Below are 21953 nucleotides of genomic sequence, written 5' to 3' on the forward strand. Positions count from 1 at the left end.
GGCTGAGAAAGCTCCTAGCAGCTGCAGGAGAGAAACTAAAATAATACTGAAAAATATCTTGAGAGGCAAGTGGACTAAACGTAATTAGGTCAGTATATCAACAAAGGTGGCTATGGTCTGAACTCCAGGTCTGCTCAAACTCTGCATTGAATCCATTCTTTGTTTCTTTATTAACCTGTGTTTCAAACTTTATTCCCAGGTTTTTTCAGCTTAATTAGCTGCAAAGAATGATTTAAGTATAAGCAAAAACTGAAAAGAGCTGCAGTGTCCAAGTCGCATAGGCTTAAAAATATTAAGAGATCTAGATCTTATCAGATCCATAAACAAAATTTGAAAAAGCAGTCATAATATAAAATAACAGCTCCCAGTAACTTCTTCAAGTCTATCTTCTTCGGACATTGACTCAATTCGATTTGCTTCATTCTTGGAAGCCTCATCAAAATTCTCCACAAGATCTGGAACTTCATCATCATCATCCTCCCCAGTAGCCAGTGGTGCTTTTCCATCCACAGATGGTTTGGGCAGAGCTTCAGCCAGTCTCCTTAAACTAGTCAGACTGTCTGCACCAAACTGGTTTAAGAGGCTCGGTAGCATTTCTGTCAGCTGCTTTGTCTCAGCATGGCCTGTTATGGTGAAAGTGTTCCCTGCCAGAGATGCCTGAACTTCAGGGTTGTTAAAGTGGATCACTGTTCCTTGGTTTGTGAACATATTTACCTCTTCAATACCAGAGATATTGTTTACACCCAACTTCTTTAAGGAGAACTAAAGTTTTTTGTCATCTGCTGTAGCTGTTCTGTAACCACCTTCTTCTTTCTACGAGCAGTTCCTTCCCCACCAATGCGCAGTTTGGCGCATTTCTGTTGGTTCATTATAGTTTCTTTCATCTTGTTGGAGAGAAAATGGGGCCGTGTGGGGGACTAGGGTTGGCGCTCCTGAATCTATTCTTTTAGTGATGCATATGGACAGAGGCTAGCTATAATCTTAAATAAAAATTCTTAAAATGGAAGAGTGAGCAGAATTAGCTATTAGGCCTCTTTATTAATCATTTTCCTTCTCTACCACACATTTTAGGTCACCTTTATCCTCACTCTGAACTTTGATTTTTCTATGTTGCCTGCACAGTGTTGAACACAAATCTTTATTAACACATGGTCTGAATACTTTTCCTGTTCTAATCATAGTTGCTTTAATTGCCTTTCTATTGTTATTTCTGAGTGTGAAAACACCCAAAGATGCTCCAGTGAATCCTTCATTTTCCATATATTTTCCTGAATACCTTCCTTAGATAGTAGTATTTCTTTATTGTTTTCCTGAGCAACAGGATCTATTATTCTAGACAGAGTAATACCTTACTTTGTCTGCTAGTCTAATAATGTTATCAGTCCCAAATTATGAGATAGCAAACACAGCTTTAAATTAGTAGAACCTTAAATTTGTACCCCTTCCAAATGAAGCCTCTAATTCTGATGGAGGGTTTAAGTTCTGGAGACAGGAGGAACAAATTCCCCAAGTGCTGGTAACAGGGGTCAATTCTCCCCTCCTGTGTTCTGGTACCAAAGAAATAATAATATAGCATCACTTAATGGCCATTGGCTCAACATATAGACCATATTCTGAAAGTCAGTACCTTATCCATATGGGATTTCTCACTGAGTTGATTCTTTAGTTAGATCGTAAAGAGCTCATTTCAATATTCCATGTGACTGACAGCTATCAAATGATATGCAATACTGTGGCACCACTAGTTCATTTGATTATAAACCTACCATAATTCATCCAAACTAAATGGGTTTCTTGTTTGTTTGTTTGTTTGTTTGTTTTTTCAATGGAGGAGGGGAGATAGAGAGACTGACTCCCACATGAGCCCAGACTGGGATCCACCTGGCAACCCCTATCTGGGCCAATGCTCAAATCAAACAAGCTATCATAAGCACCCAGGGCTGATGCTCAAACCAATTAAACCACTGGTTGTGAGAAAGAAAGGGAGAGAGAAAGGGAAGAAGGAGGGGGAAGAGAAGTTGATGGTCATTTCTCATGTGTGCCCTGACTCGGGATCAAACCTGGGACTTCCTCACCAGGGCCTAAACTGGGTTTTGAGATGTGAAAAGATATTATATGTAATCCCATGTCACTAAATCAGGTATTCTGTAAGTTATAACATAGTATTATCAGGCATGAAAGGCAAAACCACATTCAAAATTGATGTCAACCACAGAAACAGAAATTTCTGCCTCATCTATGATAAATGTACAAGTAATTTGTTGGCTTCCTCAATGCTAGAACACTATGGAAGTTTCAGTGTTTGTTTCTATACTTAGAGTTTAGACATCCAGTACTATTCTAACTAGATTATCCTTAGTAAAACTGAAGTTATAAACTAAGGTTGAAATACACTTTCCATCCCTGTCACCATGACTACTCTTTTCAAAGTCCATTGGGTGAGCACTGGGTAGATTAAATGACAAGCTAAGCGGCCTTCATTAGAAGGATCATCGTTCCTACCTGGACATTTAGGGCATCTTTGTGATGAGTGTTTCTGTGTGGGTATTAATATCAGAACAAAGATTTGAACAGGATGTGTTCATTGGTCCATATGCATGCTTTTTCCTCAGGATTATTATGCTATCCAGGGTATGCCCAAGGCTCTGAAAAAACAGCCAGGCTATTTTCCACTAGACAGAAATCTATGAATATCTTATCTCAAACATTTTTTTCTCTTCACACAAAGGATAATGTCAAGTGTTCTGCATAAGCTCTCCTAAAAGAGCATAATTTTCTCTCACCATTAACTTCCTGTGCCACCTTTAGTGAGGATGTAGGTTTTAGCTATGCAAACATAAAAACTGAGCTATCTGCAAAGCAGGCATGAGCTATTTCCTACTCCCTTAGCCACACTAAGGATATACTCAGAGTCTGTAGATGTAAGCCAAGAAAGGAGTTAATTCTTATATGCTGCTAAGCACTCCGAACTCTAGGAGTTTGTCCTGCAAGCTCTCCTTTTTGGGGCTTTTCAAAGACTCAATAGATAAAACTTTGTTTGCTATGGATTTTCTAACATCACTGGATCTGCTGAAAGGCAGTACAAATTCAACTACCTTCTGGACCTGCTACAGAGCCCTAGTACCAAGCGACCCTAGGTACCACTCAAAACTGGCAACATTCTGCCTACTGTTAAATGGGTGAGGGCCGTACTGATAAATGAGGTAAAGGCTGCCACTTAAATCCAAAAATCACTCACCACACTATGCCTTTTTCTTTAGGATGAGAAGTATAAGGCACTTTAAATGTTATTTCAGAAAAAATGTCCAGAAAATAGCCAGACCACTGGATTCTAAGTGTCACTAACTATCTCTCAGTGTCAACCCAGCTCCCAGTCAACAGGAAGGTAAGCTTATCGCTGCACTCAGTAGAGCATTTCTTATCGTTTTAGGGAAGAGCTCAGCTTGGTACTCTTCTGGCTTTTGTCTGACATAGTAAATTCACTGCATCATTCTCACTTTGCTTAAGCCTCTACCCTTCCCACATATATTTGCCAAAGCAATTCTGACTATGACTATTTCCAAGCTTTAAGAAGAAATTCCAGGAACTGCTGGGTCCCTTACTTATTTTTTTCTTTGCAATAAAATATTCATCTGACAAAATGACTCTATTTTGCTGCTTAGGGTACCTTGAGATTTGACCATGGTTCCTCATCAAGAGGTGATCAGTAGAGCTGGCATCAGATATTGAAAAGGGCAAGATTTATCCTGTAAGATTTTCATTTCATATCAGCTTTTTCACGCTAAGTAACTTACACAAGAAGATGGAGAAAAATTCTGCCTCTCTGGAGGCTTTGGGAAAATTTAAAATTTCAATATTCTCAAACACAGCCATCCAAATAGTACACATGGAAAGAAAAAAATTTCAAAGGAAACAGTTAAAATGTTGGATAAAGAAGATAAAATATCCTTTAATAAATTATGACAAATATGCAACTTGATAGAAGACTGCATATATAATAAGAAAGTTGAATACTAGTTAACTGAGAATGGATTAATACCTACATACCTGTAGTATTCTCAAAGAAAGAAAATGTGATAGAGGTAGGATGTCCGGTGTCATCAAAGTTTAAACAACAGGTAAATATTTGCTAACTTGCCTGAAATCGAGAAAGATCACTTATTTAAGCCTCAACCAATCAAAACTGGAAAGAACTGCTGCTGGAAGCACTGCATTTTGAATTCATTTAAACAGAGAAATACGGCTAAATATTAAAGATAATCTAAATTATAGAATTTAAATAGTTAAAATTAGGAAAAGCTGAAGACAGTAATTGAGATAAAATATACTACTATTTAAATAGAAACATAACCAAAAGAAGTAAAAATATCAAAGTATCAAAGTAATCAGTTAGCAGAACAGGACAGAGAAGACAGTTTAGTGCACTTGCTTTTCTCCTTCTCCGTACAGAAGTCATTAGACAGTTACTAATATTATTCTGTCAAGAGTAAATTTACTTAAATTTATAAATAAATATTTAAATCTATCAGTATATTATGAATTTCTTAAAGGCAAACACTGCAAGTAAAACCACTTATCAGCTATTCTAATTATAAAAAGAAAAGTAATATTAACATTTAAAACCTCCAAAAATCAGTAATAATCTACATACCTAATCTCTTAAAGAACATATAAGAAGAGAAAAATGTGTTATAAATATTATGGTAGAACTAAGTCCAAACATATTTGATTAACAATATGCACATCAAATAATTCTTCTTCTATCAAAATATAAAAACTTTAATTGGATGGTAAGGCAAACCTGGACACATACCTACAACTAAGAGCATCATAAACATTATATATTAGCTTGTCTCTAAAACAGGAGCCAACAATTCCTTCTTTCTCTGTATGTTGAAACATTCCTCACTGAGAAACAGAGTTCATTTCCTGCCCTCTCTTTATGTATCTATATTATAGTAAATAAAACAAAGCAGGTTTGCTGTTAAAAGTCTCCTGAAACTAGGTCATAAAAAACCTGCCATCTACCATCAGAGTATTTTGGAATGTCCAGTCTGAGGAAAGCAGTCACCATGTAAAATATCCTTATACCAGTGAGAAAGCCAAAACTGGCCATGTGGAGAAGCCACGTGGAAAAAGAGATTGACGTGGGACCTACACTGTGCTCAATCAACCATCTTAGACTTAACAGCAGACTTGAGAGTGATGAACCTTTGGTTGTTTCTGTCCCAATTGTCAGCGGTTTTGCTCACTTCTCTATACTAAATATCTAAAACTACTTCATAAAGAGGCAATTTACTTTCATTTACATAATAAATAATTGTATTAATTTTAATCATTCAGTTATAGAAGTTGTAATTGTATAAATTTTTAATAGAAATGTAAAGATGAATTATCCACAGAGATGTTAATAGTATCCTATTCATAAATATGCTAGATATGTATATATATTTACATTTTATATGTGATTTACATTATTAATTTTATAATACAATTTTTACTTAAGATTTAAATTACAAACTCATTTGATGATAGTATGTATTCTACAACTCATTTTAATAGTTACATAATATTTCATTTATGCAGGTAATATTTACTGAGAACCTAGCAGGTATTACCCACTGTGCTGGAGCTGTTGGTCCCTGCTGCTGTAGTTTTAGTCTAGTGTATCAGACAATCAAATGCTGCCATTTGGTTTCCCTGGGAAGCTGCTATTGTGCCATATGCTCATGAAGGCCTGCCCTTGGTATCAGCACCTGTAGATGAAAAGGGAGGGGCAGCAGCAAGGTTTGGCAGGGGAGAAATCACATTCTGAAGGAGGCCCCACCAGAGTTTTGGCCAACATACAGAAAACTAGAGCTAAAATATTATCAATTTGTCTTCAATTGAGCAGAGATGACCAGACCCATTAAAGACCCACCAAAGTTATAATAGAAATTCTTTAAAATAGCAAGCTTATTTTTCTTTGGTTTGGTTTAATCTTTAATGGAAAAATGTAGTTGATCATAATTAAAAGCAAAACAAGCTAATATATCTCAAACAGATGCTCATAAATTATACATATTTTATACAAACTGGTTCCACTCGAGGACCCATTTCACAAATAGGCAGGAGCCTTCCCAGGGACCTGGTAGGAGATACACTTATCTGCATACCTGGTAATGGGCCTATTGTCTAAAGACTCAGTTGCGCACCATGAAGTAGACCCTCATCTTATCACCACCCTACTGAAAGATGTACTGTAAGCAGTCTTACTACCCAGGGACCAGACAGTATCCACAACTGCCTGAGCCCCCAGTAACAAACCCACTGACCACAAATCCACTGCAGACTCAGCAACATCCTCAAAACCAGCAACAACTCAGCATTACTGTGATTCCAGAGGTAACCCTCACAGCCCAGGGGTCTGACAAAGGAAGGTCCTTACCTGCATAAACTAGTCTATCAAGAATGAAAAAAGAGTTTGTACCTTCAAATGCACAGGCACCAATGCAAAGCTACGTAGGTCAAGAAGAATCAGATGAATATGACACCACTAAAAGAAACTAAAGTTCCAGTGAATGGCCCAAAGAAATAATGATCTACGATTTGCCTAAAAATTAATTATTTAGTTATTTAAAAGAAACAATAAAATGCAAAACAACACAGATAAACTACAAAAAGTACTTCAGAAAAATAAATGAACAAAATAAAAACTTTATTGAAGACATAAAACCATAAAAAATAAAACAGAATACTGGAGCTGAAGAATATAATATGCTACTTACAAGATACTATTTTTAGCTTTATAGACATACATAGGCAAAAAGTGAAGGAATGAAAAAAAACATTTCATGCAAATGTTAATCAAGAAACAGAAAAGTGACTATTTTTATATCAGATAATATATATTTTCAGTCAAATTTAGTCAAAAGAGACAGACAAATTCACTGTATAATCATAAGTGGGCAATTCGTTAAGATTTTCTATACTATATATGCATCCTACATCAAAATCATGTACCTAAGTTTTATTGCTGTTTTCTTACTTTAAATTTTTCTTTAATTACAGTTTATATTCAATATTATTTTCTATTAGTTTCATGTGCACAGCACAGTGGTCAGACAGTCACATATTTTACAAAGTGTTCCCCTTGATATTTCCAGCATTCAACTGGCACCATACATAGTTATTACAATATTATTGACTTTATTTCCTATACTGTACTTTACATCCCCATGACTATTTTGTAACTAAAATCTGTACCTCTCAATCCCTTCATCTTTTTGACCCAGAGAACAGAGAACCTAAGTTTTAAAGCAAACTTTAATAGAACTTCAGAGAAAAACAGACAGTAATAAAATTGTAGAGGAATTCATACCTTATTTTCAACCTTGGATAAATTATCCAGACAGAAATTTAATAAGGAAATATTGAATTGAACTGTGTTAAATCAAATGAACCAAACAGACAAATTGAAAACATCCCTCCACAATGGAATAAAACTAGAAATCAATAGCAGAAGGAAACTAAAATATTCACAAATACATGGATATTAAACATCAAACTTCTGAACAACCTAGGTGTTAACAAAGAAATCAAAAGGGAGATTAACAAGTATCTTATGGACCTGACTAGTAGGCTCACTCAGTTGGCTCAGTGGTCGAGAGTCGGCCTGATGTGTGGAAGTCTTGGTTTAAATTCCCAGTCAGGTACACAAGAGAAGCAACCATCTGCTTCCCCACCCCTCCCCCTGTACATTCTTTCTGTCTCTCTCTTCCCCTTCCACAGCCATAGCTCAGTTGGAGCAAGTTGGGCCCAGACCCTGAGGATGGCTCTATGGCCCTGCCTCAGGCACTAAAATGGTTTGGCTGCCTAGCAATGGGGCAGCACCCCAGATTGGTAGAATATAGCCTATATGGGGTTTGCTGGGTGGATCCCAGTCAGGATGCATGCGGGAATCTGTTTTTCTGCCTCTTTGTCTCTGCACCTCTGACTAAAGGAAAAAAAAATCTCAAAGAAACAACCTAACTTTATAGAAAAGGTAGAAGGAAAAAAAAACCCTAAGTTCTAAGTGAGCAAAGAGAGGAAATAACAAAATTTAGGGCAGAAATAGAGAATAGAAAGACAATAGAAAAAGTCAATGAAACTGAGACTTGATTTTGAAATGATAAACAAAATTGCCAAATGTTTAGCAGGACTAACTAAGAAAAAAGAAAACAAAAAACCCTCAAATTTCTAAATGAAAAAGAAGACATTACAATTGACACTGCAGAGACACATACTATGAGCAATAAGAAAATAGATAACATAAAAGTAATGGGTAAATTCTTATAGACATAAAACCTACCAAGACTGAATTATAAAGAAGTAGAAAATCTAAACAAACCTGTAGTGCCTAAGAATATTGAATCAGTAATTAAATCCTCCTAAGAGAGAGAAGCCCAAAACCAGATGGTTTCACTGGTGAATTTTATAAAACATTTAAGAATTAATTAATGCCAATACTTCTTAAACAAATATAAAAATCAAAGTAGAGTGAAAACTCCAAAAATCATTTTATGAGGCCAACAGTAACCTAATACCAAAGCCAGATAAAAACACTACGAAAAGAGAAAACTATAGGCCAACATCCCTGAATAACATAGATGCAAAAATTCTCAACAAAATATTAGCAAACCTTATTTAATTGCACATTGAAAGTACCATGCACAATCACCTAATGGGACTCATCTCGGGGTGGACGAATCAAAAAATGTGATATATCACATTAATAGAATAAAGGGATAAAATCATCTCAATAGATATAGAAGAAAATTTGACAAAATTAACACTCATTCATGATAAAAGCTCTCACCAACTTGGGTGTAGATAGAACATACTAAAATATGTTTCAATAAAGGCCATATATGACAAACCCAGGGCTAAAATCATACTCATTGGTGAAAAGATAAAAGCTTTTCTTCTAAAGTTAGGAAAATGACAGGGTACTATCTCTCAGCACTCCATTTAACATAGTGCTAAAAGTCCTAGCCAGAGCAATTAGGAAAGGAAAGAAAAATAATCCAGATAGAAAAGAAAAAAGTAAAATTGTTTGTTTTTATAGATAATACAATCTTATAAGAGAATGTTAAAGACATCACACACACACACACACACACACACAAACACACAATTTTGCTGGAACTAATAAATTAAATTAAATTGCAGAATACAAAATCAAGAGACAAAATCACTTTAATATCTGACTAACAATAAAATATCTTAAAAATTCCATTTACAATAGCACTAGAAACAACAAAATATGAATAAATATAACCAAGGAAGTGAAAGATTTGTATCCTGAAAACTGTAAGATACTGATTGAAGAAAATGAAGAAGCCTGACCTATGGTGGCGCAGTGGATAAAGCGTTGACCTGGAAATGCTGAGGTCGCCGGTTCGAAACCCTGGGCTTGCCTGGTCAAGGCACATATGGGAGTTGATGCTTCCAGCTCCTCCACCCTTTCTCTCTCTCTGTCTCTCCTCTCTCTCTCTGAATCTCCCTCTCCTCTCTAAAATGAATAAATTAAAAAAAACTGAGAAAAAAAAAAGAAAGAAAATGAAGAAGACACAAATAAGTGAAAAGATATGTTGGGTTCATGGATCAGAATAATTAATATCATTAAAATGTCCATACTACCTAACGATATAATACATAGATTCAATGTATTCCCTATAAAAATTCCAATGGTACCTTTCACAGAAATAGAAAAAGGATTCTAAAATCTATATGGAACTACAAAGCACCCTGAATAGCCAAACAACCCAGAGAAAAAAGGAGAAAGCCAAAACCATCAGACTTTTAGGTTTCAACAAATACTATAAACACACAGTGAACAAATGTTATGGTACTGGCATAAAAGCAGACACTACAACTATGGAAAAGAATTGAGAGCACAGAAATGAAACCATGCATATACACGCAATAGTCAATAACGGAGCCAAACACAGTGACAAAAGAGGTAATTTCACCTGACCAAGCGGTGGTGCAGTGGATAGAGCATCGGACTGGGATGTGGAGGACTCAGGTTCAAGACCCCGAGGTAGTCAGCTTCAGCATGGGCTCATCTAGTTTAAGCAAAGCTCACCAGCTTGGACCCAAAGTTGCAGGTTTGAGCAAGGGGTCACTCGGTCTGCTGAAGGTCCACGGTCACGGCACATATTAGAAAGCTATCAATGAACAACTAAGGTGTCACAACGAAAAACTGATGATTGATGCTTCTCATCTCTCGCCCTTCCTGTCTGTCTGTCCCTATCTATCCCTCTCTCTGACTCTATCTCTGTCTCTGTAAAAAAAAAAAAAAAAAAAAAGTGATAATTTCTTTCCATAAATGATACTAGGGAAACTGGATATTCACATGTAAAAGAATAAAATTGAATTCCTATCTCAACATTCATAAAACGCTTACAATAATTAATGTGAGTTAGATTAAATATGTAACTATAAGGCCTGTGACTGTAAAACTTTTGGAGGAAAAGATAGGGAAAAAGCTCCATGACATAGGTCTTGGCAATAATTTTTTGGATATATGCCACTCAAAGAGTAAGAAAAAAAGGTAAAGATAAACAAATGGGGCTACATCAGACTAAAAAAAAAAACTTTTGCATAATAAAAGAAATAGTCAAGAAAATGGGGAAATAACCTACAGAATGGAAAAAAATAATTATAAATCATATATCTGATTAGGGATAATTATCCTAAATACAGAAAGAACTCACACAACTCAGAAGTAATAAACAAATAATTCAAATAAAAAATGGGAAGAGAAGGCCTTGGCCAATTGGCTCAGCAGTAGAGTGTTATCCTGGCATGTGGAAGTCCCAGGTTTGATTCCTGGTCAGGGCACACAGGAAAGTTCCCATCTGCTTCTCTACCCTTCCTTCTCTCCTTCCTCTCTTTCTCTCTCTTCCCCTCCTGCAGTCAAGGCTCCATTGGAGCAAAGTTGGCCCAGCACTGAGGATGGCTTCATGGCCTCCACCTCAGGCACTAGAATTGCTCCTGCCACAAAAGAATAATGCTCCAGATGGGCAGAGCGTTGCCCCCCGGTGGGCACGCCAGGTAGATCCCCATTGGGTGCATGCAGGAGTCTGTCTGACTGCCTTCCCGCTTCTAACTTTAGAAAAATACAAAAAAAAAATGGGCAGAGAATCTAAATAGACATTTTTCCAAAGAACATATACAAGTTGTCAACAAGTACATGAAAGATACCTCTAATCATCAGGGAAATAATGCACAGAAAAATTATGGTAAGATACAACCTTGCAACTGTTAGAATAGCTATTATAAAAAAGACAAGTTATAAAAAGTGTTGGCATGGATGTAGAAAAAAGGGATGCTTTCTATACTGTTAGTAGGAATTTAAGTTGGTACAACCACTTTGAAAACAGTATAAAGCTTTCTGAATGAATTAAAAAGAGAACTACTACATGATCCAACAAACTCACTTTTGTTTATAGATCCAAAGAAAATGAAAACAGGATAGCAAAGATATATCTGTTTTCCATGTCTATTATAGTGTTGTTCATAGTAGCCAAGATATGGCAACAAACTAAGTATTTATCAATGATAAATTGATTTAAAACATGTGGCATATATATAATGAATTATTATTCGGCCTCAAAAAAGAGAATCCCACCATGTGTAACAACTGGGATGGACCTTGAAACATTATGCTGAATATAATAAGTCAGAGAGAGAAAGACAAATAGTGTGTGATCTCACCTCCATAAGGAAGCTTAAGAGAGCCAAACACATGGAAACAGAGTGTATAATGAGAGAATTTACAGAGATTGAAGATTGGGACTAATGGAGTGATGTTGGTCAAATGGTATAAACTTCAGTTATATGTTGACTAAGTTCTGAGAATTCAATATTCAGCATGCTGACTCACTAACCCACCCCACCATTCTTTTAACATTGTTTTTGTAAATGATGACTTGTAAATTCACTTGTAGCTATGGATAAACAGCCGGCTTGCTTTAAGGATAAGGATTATAGGAGCTAATCTTTTTTATTATTATTCATTTAGATTTATTGTGTTTACATAGATTCAAGTGTCCCACCGAATATATCCCCACACCCCGGTGTTCCCCTCAACATCCCCTTCCCCCACCTCCCCACAAAACCCTACCCCCTTCCCTCCAGGATTTGCTTTTATGTTCTCTATAATGCTGTGTTATGTGGTTATAATTTCACCAATCGCTTTTCCTTCTCTGTTCCCATCCTCTCATCCCCTTTCTCTCTGTCCGCTTTTCCCCTGGTCCCTTTGATCCTGCCTCTGCCTCTATTACATTCCTCAGTTCACATTGGTCATTGGATTCCTCAAATGAGTCAGGTCATATAATACTTTTCTTTCTCTGCCTGGCTTATTTCACTTAACATAATAGTTTCTAGGTCCATCCATGTTGTCACAAAAGGCAAGATTTCCTTCTTTTTCATGGCCCCATAGTATGTACCACAGCTTTTTAATCCACTCGTCCACTGATGGACACTTGGGCTGTTTCCAGATCTTGGCTATTGTAAATAATGCTGCCATAAACAAGGGAATGCATATCTTCTTTTGAATCAGTGATTTGGTGTTCTTAAGAAATATTCCTAAAAGTGGGATGGCTGGGTTAAAAGGTAGTGCCATTTTTAATTTTTTGCGGAATCTCCATACTGTTTTCCACAGGGGCTGCACCAGTCTGCATTCCCACCAGCAGTGCAGGAGGGTTCTCTTTTCTCCACATCCTCACTAGCACTTATTACGTGTTGTTTTGTTAATGAGCACCGTTCTGACTGGTGTGAGCTGATATCTCACTGCGATTTTAATTTGCATTTCTCTAATAATTAGTGATGTTGAACATTTTCTCATCTGCCTATTGGCCATCTGTATGTCCTCTTTGGAGAAGTGTCTATTCATCTCTTTTGCCCATTTTTGGATTGGGTTGTTTGTCTTCCCGGTGTTGAGTTTTACAAGTTCTTTATAAATTTTGGTTATTAACCCCTTATCAGACGTATTGTCAAATATGTTCGCCAATTGTGTGGTTTGTCTTTTTATGCTGTTCATATTGTCTTTAGTTATGCAAAAGCTTTTTAGTTTGATATAGTCCCATTTGTTTATTCTGTCCTTTATTTCACTTGGTAGTGTAGATAAATCAGCAAATATATTGCTGTGAGAGATGTCGGAGATGTTGGAGAGCTTACTGCCTATGTTTTCTTCTCAGATGCTTATGGTTTCATGACTTACATTTAAGTCTTTTATTCATTTTGAGTTTATTTTTGTGAATGGTGTAAGTTGGTCTAGTTTCATCTTTTTGCAGGTAGCTGTCCTATTTTCTCAACACCATTTGTTAAAGAGACTATCTTTACTCCACTGTATGCTCTTACCTCCTTTGTCAAATATCAATTGTCCTTAAAGTTGTGGGTTTTCTGTTCTGTTGCATTGATCTATATGCCTGTTCTTATGCCAGTACCAAGCTGTTCTGAGTACAATGGCCTTGTGTATAACTTGATATCAGGAAGTGTGATACCACTCACATTATTCTTCTTTTTCAAGATTGCTGAGGCTATTCATGTTCTTTTTTGGTTCCATATAAATTTTTGAAATATTTTTCTATATCTTTGAAGTATGTAATTGGTATTTAAATGGGAATTGCATTGAATTTATAAATTGCTTTGGGTAATATAGACATTTTAATGATGTTCATTCTTCCTATCCATGAACACGGTATATGCTTCCACTTGTTTGTATCTTCCTTGATTTCTTTTATCAATGTTTTATAATTTTCTGAGTACAAGTCTTTAACTTAAAGGAAGCAAACTCCAGCCTTGAGGCATTTTGGCTCCAGGAGATTTGCTTACTTTTGACTTAGGAACACCAGACCATCCCTTAAACAGAGGAGATGGTTTTTGGAGCTGACCCACACACAGCATCCTCAAGGGAGGGACCACAGCCCTTCTGTCTCCCGAGTTACCTTCACTCTGCCTCCCCCAATCCCACTCATAAAACCCCAGCAGCACTGAGATGTTATGATGGTCTTTGCAACATTAATTCACCGTCTTCTCAAGCTGTGGGCTTCTGAATAAACCTACTTTCCTGGTACCAGAACTTGTCTCTCAATTATTGACTTTTTGGACATCAGGAAGCCAAACTTGAGTTTAGTATCAACTATGGTTAATAATATTGTATTATATACTTACTTTAAAGTTAATAATATTGTATTATATACTTACTTTAAAGTTCTTAAATCTGTTCACCCTCCTACATAAATTATAATTAGAAGTGATGGATGTGTTAACTTTTTGTAGAGTAATCATTTCACACACTATTTGTGTATCAAACCATCACAATTTTATATATCAACTATATGTCTATAAAGCAGAAAATGCAAAAAAAAAAAAAAAAAAAAAAAAAAGGTTTCCTGGTCTAGAAATGCTTTTAGTTGAAGGAGATAGCATCACAGCCATACTCCTTCATTGCTATCCTATCTAAGACTACTTTCATGTAACCAGATCACAGCTGAGCAGGTGTAACAGAGACCAGAATTTCCAACAGCATCAAATATTTACCTCTTTCCTTTTACAGAAAAATTGTACTAATTCCTGGTTTAGTACCTCTAGATTACTTTTAAATGTAATTTTGATAAGGTTTGATTAATCCACAAAAATTGTCAGTTTTTTAAAAATTATGCAATTTAATTACACACTTTAAAAATGCATAATCTGAGCCCTGCCTGGTAGCTCAATTAGTTAGTTACACACATTTATCGGTTTGATCCGGTCAGGGCACATACAAGAATCAACCGGTGAACTCATAAATTAGTGAGAAAACCAATTAAATGTTTCTCTCTCTCTCTCTTTCTCTCTCTCATCAATAAATAAACAATTTTTAAATGTATAATTCCATAAATCATAGGTAATCACTTTTGATATTTTATAATATTTTATTGGCTTGTTTTCTATGCTATTTATATACAAAAGGTCATCCATCATTCAGCAAATACTTACTAGAACCTTACTGCATACCAGGATATTTCTAGAGCTTGTACAATATGAACAAAACAGAAAATGTCATTCTATGGAATTTATAATATAAAAAAGCATTGTCTAATATTTTAATGAAAACAAATTATACAATATTATTTCTACAATTTACCTCATCATATCCTTGTTGAAAACTTTGGTTGTTTTTGATTTCTGTTATTATGAGAGCAGTGCATTTAAATTTCATGAACAAAATTATTTTTTAACATTTTACTTTATATCTGTAGGAAGACATTACTATAAAACTTGACATAAAGCAAATTTTGGGATTTTACATATATTATTTGAAAATTAGCTGTCATAAAAATTTTAGGTAATTACTTGCTTCTATAAGCAATTGATAAGAAATATCACATCAATCTAGGGCAGTGGTTCTCAACCTTTCTAATGCCGTGACCCCACAATACAGTTCCTCATGTTGCGGTGACCCCAAACCAAAAAATAATTTTGGTGGCTACTTCATAACTGTAATTTTGCTACAGTTATAATTCGGAATGTAAATACCTGATATGCATTATGTATTTTCCGATGGCTTTAGGCGACTCTGCCGGGGTCGCGACCCACAGGTTGAGAACCGCTGATCTAGGGCAACTATCTCAATAGAAAAGTAACTGGAGCACTGTTTTAAAATTATGATACTTCTGATGAAATATTATTTATAATATCTGATATCATAATTTTTAGTAATATATATATAATAGAAATATAGATAAAAGCAAAGAGATAGAAAGAAATATGTATGTGTTATATAACTGAGTCTAGATGGTCTTTGTATTTTGGCTTTTACACTGCAGAATGAGACACATTCTCCCAAAAACCCACTAATACCAAAGTCAAATTTTTAAACATACAATTTTGTTAACAATAAATAGCCCAAATAATGAGATTTTTACCCACATAGAGCCTGCTTGCCTTGCACAAACCATGAAATCTCACCTGACACCTGCTAGCTATTGCTAGCTTCTGGGGCCAAAAAAGCCCCACAACATTGCTGTCCTTGGGAGCTCTGTGAACCAAAACCAATGCTGTGCTGCTGAGTTTCGCTGTCTAAACACTTAAGGTTTCTCTTAGATCCCCAGCAACCTCCATATAGATGCCTGCTGTGAAGGGCTTTCTCTGCACCTGCACGGAAACCAGTCAAAGCACATCCCAAAAAAGCTTGTCACGTTACTGCCACCTGCCGGTAATACCTTTTCATTGATATACCCCCAAATCTCTCAACTTGCCTATGCTATGTATACATTATTATATTTATACATAATAATTTTATATATTTACTTAAATATATTTAAATATAAAATCATAATGCACGTTTGTACATAGCAGTTTGGTTAGCAATATATATGTAAAGAAACTGTATAATAGAACTCAGACAACTTCAGATTTTTCCTCACTAAGGAATCCAGAGTTTCTTTTCTTTTCTGGTGTACTTTCTTCTCTATTTGTTTTCTGATGTTTGCTTTGTAACATAAATAGGATAAGCAAAAGAATAATTTATTTTCCAGAATTATTTTTCCAAATATGTGGCTGGAGAATTCTTCATCTTCATTTATGTCCTTGCTTACAGCATCATTAATTTATAAAGGAGGATATTTCTTTTTTTCATTATTTTCTGGAAAAATATTTACTAAACAACTTGTAAGATAACAGAATTGACTCTGAGCTACTATATAGCATTTCATTTTATTTCTCTATCTGTATACTGGCATTTGTGTTTGGTTTTATAGCTGTAATCTCTTTGCCATTATTAATGTTCTCTGGTAGGCAAATTATTTTTTATATATAATGGTAAATAGTGGAATATTTTATTCTGGTTCCTCTGGAAGAATGAAGAACTTCCTTATTAAGGTCCCAGAAAAAATAAAATAGACCCTGCATTGATGGTAGGACATTTTCTCATAATAAAATTATCCCCAGAAATATTTTTTTTATCTCCAGACAGTAATTTATAGTACATTTGAAACTGCATACAAATAAATAATGAAAAGGTATAATAAAAATATATTAAGTCACTTTTAAAAATAGTAAAATCTTTTTTTTTTTTTCTTAGTAGCAAGCAAGTGAGAGATATAGACAGGAAGGGAGAGAGGTAAAAAGTATCAACAACTAACTTGCTGTTGTGGCACTTTATTTGTACATTGATCACTTTCTTATATGTGCCTTGACCAGGGGGCTACAGCAGAGCCAGTGACCCCATGCTCAAGCTGGAGACTGGGGTTTTGAACCTGAGTCCTTAGTGTCCCAGGTCAATACTCCATCCACTTCACCACCAGCTGGTCAGGCAAAAAAATAGAAAAATCTATTAAACATATGTTTTGACTGCTTCCACCTACTATATTACTTCTCATACATTTAAATATTTCTAGCAATATATGTACAGAACAGACATTATTTCACATCAGATAATTGTTTCAACACACAATGCCAATACTTGGCTATTAAGCAAAGAAAAAATCAAAACATAATTTATTACTTAAATTATGACATTATTAACTTTGATAAAACATCAAATTAAAGACAGTTTCTATCTAACAATGTAAATAATAATAATAATAATAATAATAATAAATGTCTACTCTGGGTTTGCAACTGCTAAGTCAACAGTGGTGAATAAAGTAGATTATGAGACTTCTCTCAATGCAAAATAAAAAGGAAAACCTCCAGATCATCATTTAAAAGGATATCTTATCATAAGTACAAGTAATAAAAAGGACAGAGTCATACAAAGTTTTTGGAAAATAGTATTCTAGGAAAAAACAACAACAACAACACTAGCACAGTGGCTTAAGTAAGATAGAAATCTGTTTTTCTCCTGAGTCCAAGACTTGCATCTCAGGCCTTCCTGTGTGGCTCTGTCATTGCCAGGCTCCCTAGGTTGTGGCAGTTCTCATCATTTCATGGCCAGTATAATGGGTAAAAGAGCGCAGGGCAGCAATATTCATGAAAGTCAAAAATACTACCGTTTTTCACATTACATTGGCCTGTGTTTGGTCACAACCCAATAAAGATATTGGAAGTACGGTTTGCAGCTGCCAACCTGTTACAACTACAGCTCAGGTGGTGACATTACAGAGAAGGGGAAGGAGGATGCTGCTGAGATCCTGTTATCAGTCTCTATGCAGGCTCCAAGTTGAATAGATAGCTAGCCTTGAAAGAAAGAGACGAAGTCTGTGAATCAGACAGTTGTATAGATAATTGAGGGCTGTGTTAGCTGGGATAATTCATGATTTTTACTCAGTGGTGAAGAAGCAATAGAAGTGTTAAGCCTGAGAGTGAGAAATACCATTTATCATTTAAAAGAATATTAAATTGACTCTATTGCAAAAAAGTAAAATCTTGGTGGAAATGAGTGGATGGATAAAGAGCAGTTAAATTTTTTAGCCAGACTTCTAAACTAAAGGTGATGATAGTAGCTGTAAGAATTGATGTTTACATTTTAGAGATTAAGCTGACAATACTGGCAAATGAATGGTATGTAGAGAGTGTAGAAAAGAGGAGAAATCAAAGACTACCTATTTAATTTAGGTGTGAGAAATGAGTCATACTGATGACATTAACTGAGATGGATAATACTGTCAATGAAGTAGTTTTATTGAACACAATAGGGCAAAGAAGCCATATGTAATATTTTGAGCATGTTCTGTTTAAAATATCTATTAGACATTCAAGTAGACCTGTATCAATAAGCAGTTGAATATAAGGGTCTGGAACTCAGGGAGAATGTTAGTAAATATAGTAATTATAAGTCCTCAATATATAGATTATACATAAACAAAGGTAACATGGAAGAGAGAAGAGGCCTGAGGACAAAACCCAGGGGTATATCAAAATTAGCAATTGGTCAAATAAAAAGTAATTGTTAATATAGACAAAGAGGGGTACCAGACAGGAGGAAAGAATGCCAAAATAATGTTGGTGCCTGGAAGAATGGAAATGTTAAGATAGATAGTATTAAAATCATGGCGTCAAAACTACTGCTTATAATCTCTAAGAAATCACAGAAAATTCACAAGTTCTCAGAAGACAAGTGTTTTATTTCAAGTTTCTTGAAAGCAGACACAGACTCAGATACGTATGCATTATCTCTTGCGGGGATTCTTATTATTGTTTGTTTTTTGGTAGTGTTCTCTTGGGAATATCTATGAAGAAATAGACTGAGGGAACTGTTTGTTTGACTCTGTGCAGCAACAGAGGCTTCAGACAATCCCACAGAGAAATTTGAAACTAAGATGGATCTTCAGAGTTGTCACAGTAGATAGAGGCTTTGGGGCCATCCTTTCCCTTCCCTCAACCAACATGAATCAGATTTTTGCCACAGGCTGCCACCATGCATAAACTTGGGCAAGGCATACTCCTTTACACCAGAAAGATTCTCAGGAAGTGACTCAGGTATGGAGCTGTCAGAGGCCAATAGACCCATTAGATCAGTGGTAGTCAACCTGGTTCGTACCGCCCACTAGTGGGTGTTCCAGATTTCATGGTGGGTGGTAGCGGAGCAACCAAAGTATAAATAAAAAGATAGATTAACTATAGTAAGTTGTTTTATAAAGATTTATTCTGCGAAACTTAGCAAAAATCCGACATAAAGTACTTGGTAAGTAATTATAATTATATGCTTTAACTTGCTGTAACTTTGCTTTATAAATTTTATAAAAGTAAAGTTACTTCCCTACTTTATAAATCACCATTACTGTAGAACTGGTAGGCGGTTAGAAAATTTTACTACTAACAGAGATACAAAAGTAGGCGTTAGGTGTAAAAAGGTTGACTACCCCTGCATTAGATGGTGGAATGAGGGGGAGGTAGGCAGTGGTTTTAGACCAGAGATGGCCCACCCATATCTCCCTTCCTAGAAGCAACTGTTGCTAGGAGTGCTTTCAAAAGACAGCCTCAGTGGCCAGAACTGCAAGGATTAACTCAGTTTAAGGAAGTTGCATCCCCTTAACTCATACTATCCCAGGGACACATTGATTATAAACAAGTGGCAGTTCCTACTTACAATCAAGGGGAGGAGATAACATAAGAGTGTGAACAGTAGAACGTGGAGATACCGAAGGCCACTCCAAAACTGTGTCACTGTGGTCTGCAGACTTTTTCATTTATAGTTTTGAAATAGTTTATGCATTGCACTAGCTTATGCATTTCCTTTCACTGCTACAGTACAATATTCCACTGTATCACCTTTTAAAGTTTTAACAGTTGTACTGCTGCCTTGTCTCAATAGATCTATATGCTTCATTAACACTGGCAATGGTGTCTTTGTTGCCAGGCAGAGCTCAGTGATTGAAGTCCAAAACAGCATCCTCCTGCCTGTGCTCTTCAATAACTCCTGGCACCAAGCTTTGGTTTTCCCAGAAAACAGTTTGTGAAATGGATATCAGAGAATGCACTGTTTTTAAATATGAAACCTTGGGACCAACCCATATGGAAGAAAATAAAAAAGAAGCCAGTCTGGGCAGAAAAAGACATGAAGTTGAAATGTGGTCTGGGCAGCCTCTGATCATTACACAGGGAGATCTGAAACTGAAATAGCCATTCTAAAAATTCCCATCTTCTACTGGAATTATTGCTCTTATGTACTGACCACATTTATATTATTTTATTTTATTTTATTAAACTATTTCAACACTATAAATGAAGAAGCATGCGGACCACAGTGGACACAGTTTTGGAGTGGCCTTTGGTATCTCCACGTTCTACTGTTTACACTCTTATGTTATCCCTCCCCTTGATTGTAAGTAGGAACTGCCACTTGTTTATAATCAATAGTATATAACCAAGATGATAATATGTACATTATCATATATATAATAATGTGATAATTTTACAAAGTTATAACACCCAGCCTGACAGTATTTCTCTCTTTCTGTTTCTGTGAGGAAGTAACTACAGGTAGTATGTTAGAGAAACTCATAAGGCAAGACCTGCAGATGACCTCCATGGGCTAAGGGCAATCTCCAGCCAAGAGACGGTAAACACCTCTGCAGCAACGTTCTCAGCACTACATTTACAAGGAACTGAATGATGTTACCAAACAGAAACCAGATCCTGCTCCAGCCATGCTTCCAGATAAAACTGCAGCCGATCAATCAATATCTTTTTTTTTTTTTTAAGTGAGAGTCAGAGAGGCAGAGACAGACTCCCATATGTGTCCCGATCAGGATCTACCTGGCATGCCCCCTACCAGGTGATGCTCTCAGCATCTGGGCCACTGTTCTGATGCTTGGCAACTGTGCTATTTTAGTGCCTGAGGTGAGGCCATGGAGCCTTCCTCAGCATCTGGGGCCAACTTGCTCAAACCATCTGAGCCATGGCTGTGGAAAGAGAGGGAAAAAGTGGGGGAGGGAGAAGAAGCTGATGGTTGCCCATCCTGTTTCCCCTAAACAGGAATCAAACCTGAGACTTCCACACACTGGGCTGATGGTCTACCACTGAGCCAACCGACCAGGGCCTAACCTATATCTTGATTTCAACCCTAGAACACCCTAAGTAGAGGGTCCAACTAAGCCATGTCTTGATTCCTGACTCACACAAACTGTAAGATAATGAATATTTGCCATTTTAAACAACATTATAAGTTTGTGGTGATATCACCATATAGTAATAGAAAATTAAAAACTCAGACAATGGATTCCACATGCTATTGTTAAACTAGATTTACCCACCAGGAAAAGATAAAGAAATCTGAGATAGATTAACTGGCAATTGACGGCCTAATGGGGACAGCTAGAATATCTCATTGACAGCATCTAAAGAGCGTACAATAGCTTGCAAAAGGAAGGTAGAGAAAATAGAGCATCAGAGCAAATAATAAATCATCAGAAAAGCTAAGTTCCAAGGAAGGTTTAAATTCTAACCAAAGCAGGTATGTTATACCTGATTTTTGGATTGGAAAAAACATGAATGGA

General features: G+C 36.0%; 1 pseudogene; it reads right to left on the minus strand.

Moving 5' to 3' along the window:
* Positions 1–200: 200 nt before the first annotated feature.
* On the minus strand, positions 201–890 carry LOC136404397 (transcription factor BTF3 pseudogene; annotated as a pseudogene).
* Between the last annotated feature and the right edge of the window lie 21063 nt (positions 891–21953).

This window comes from Saccopteryx leptura, chromosome 4, assembly GCF_036850995.1.
Source record: "Saccopteryx leptura isolate mSacLep1 chromosome 4, mSacLep1_pri_phased_curated, whole genome shotgun sequence".
Classification (NCBI taxonomy): domain Eukaryota; kingdom Metazoa; phylum Chordata; class Mammalia; order Chiroptera; family Emballonuridae; genus Saccopteryx; species Saccopteryx leptura.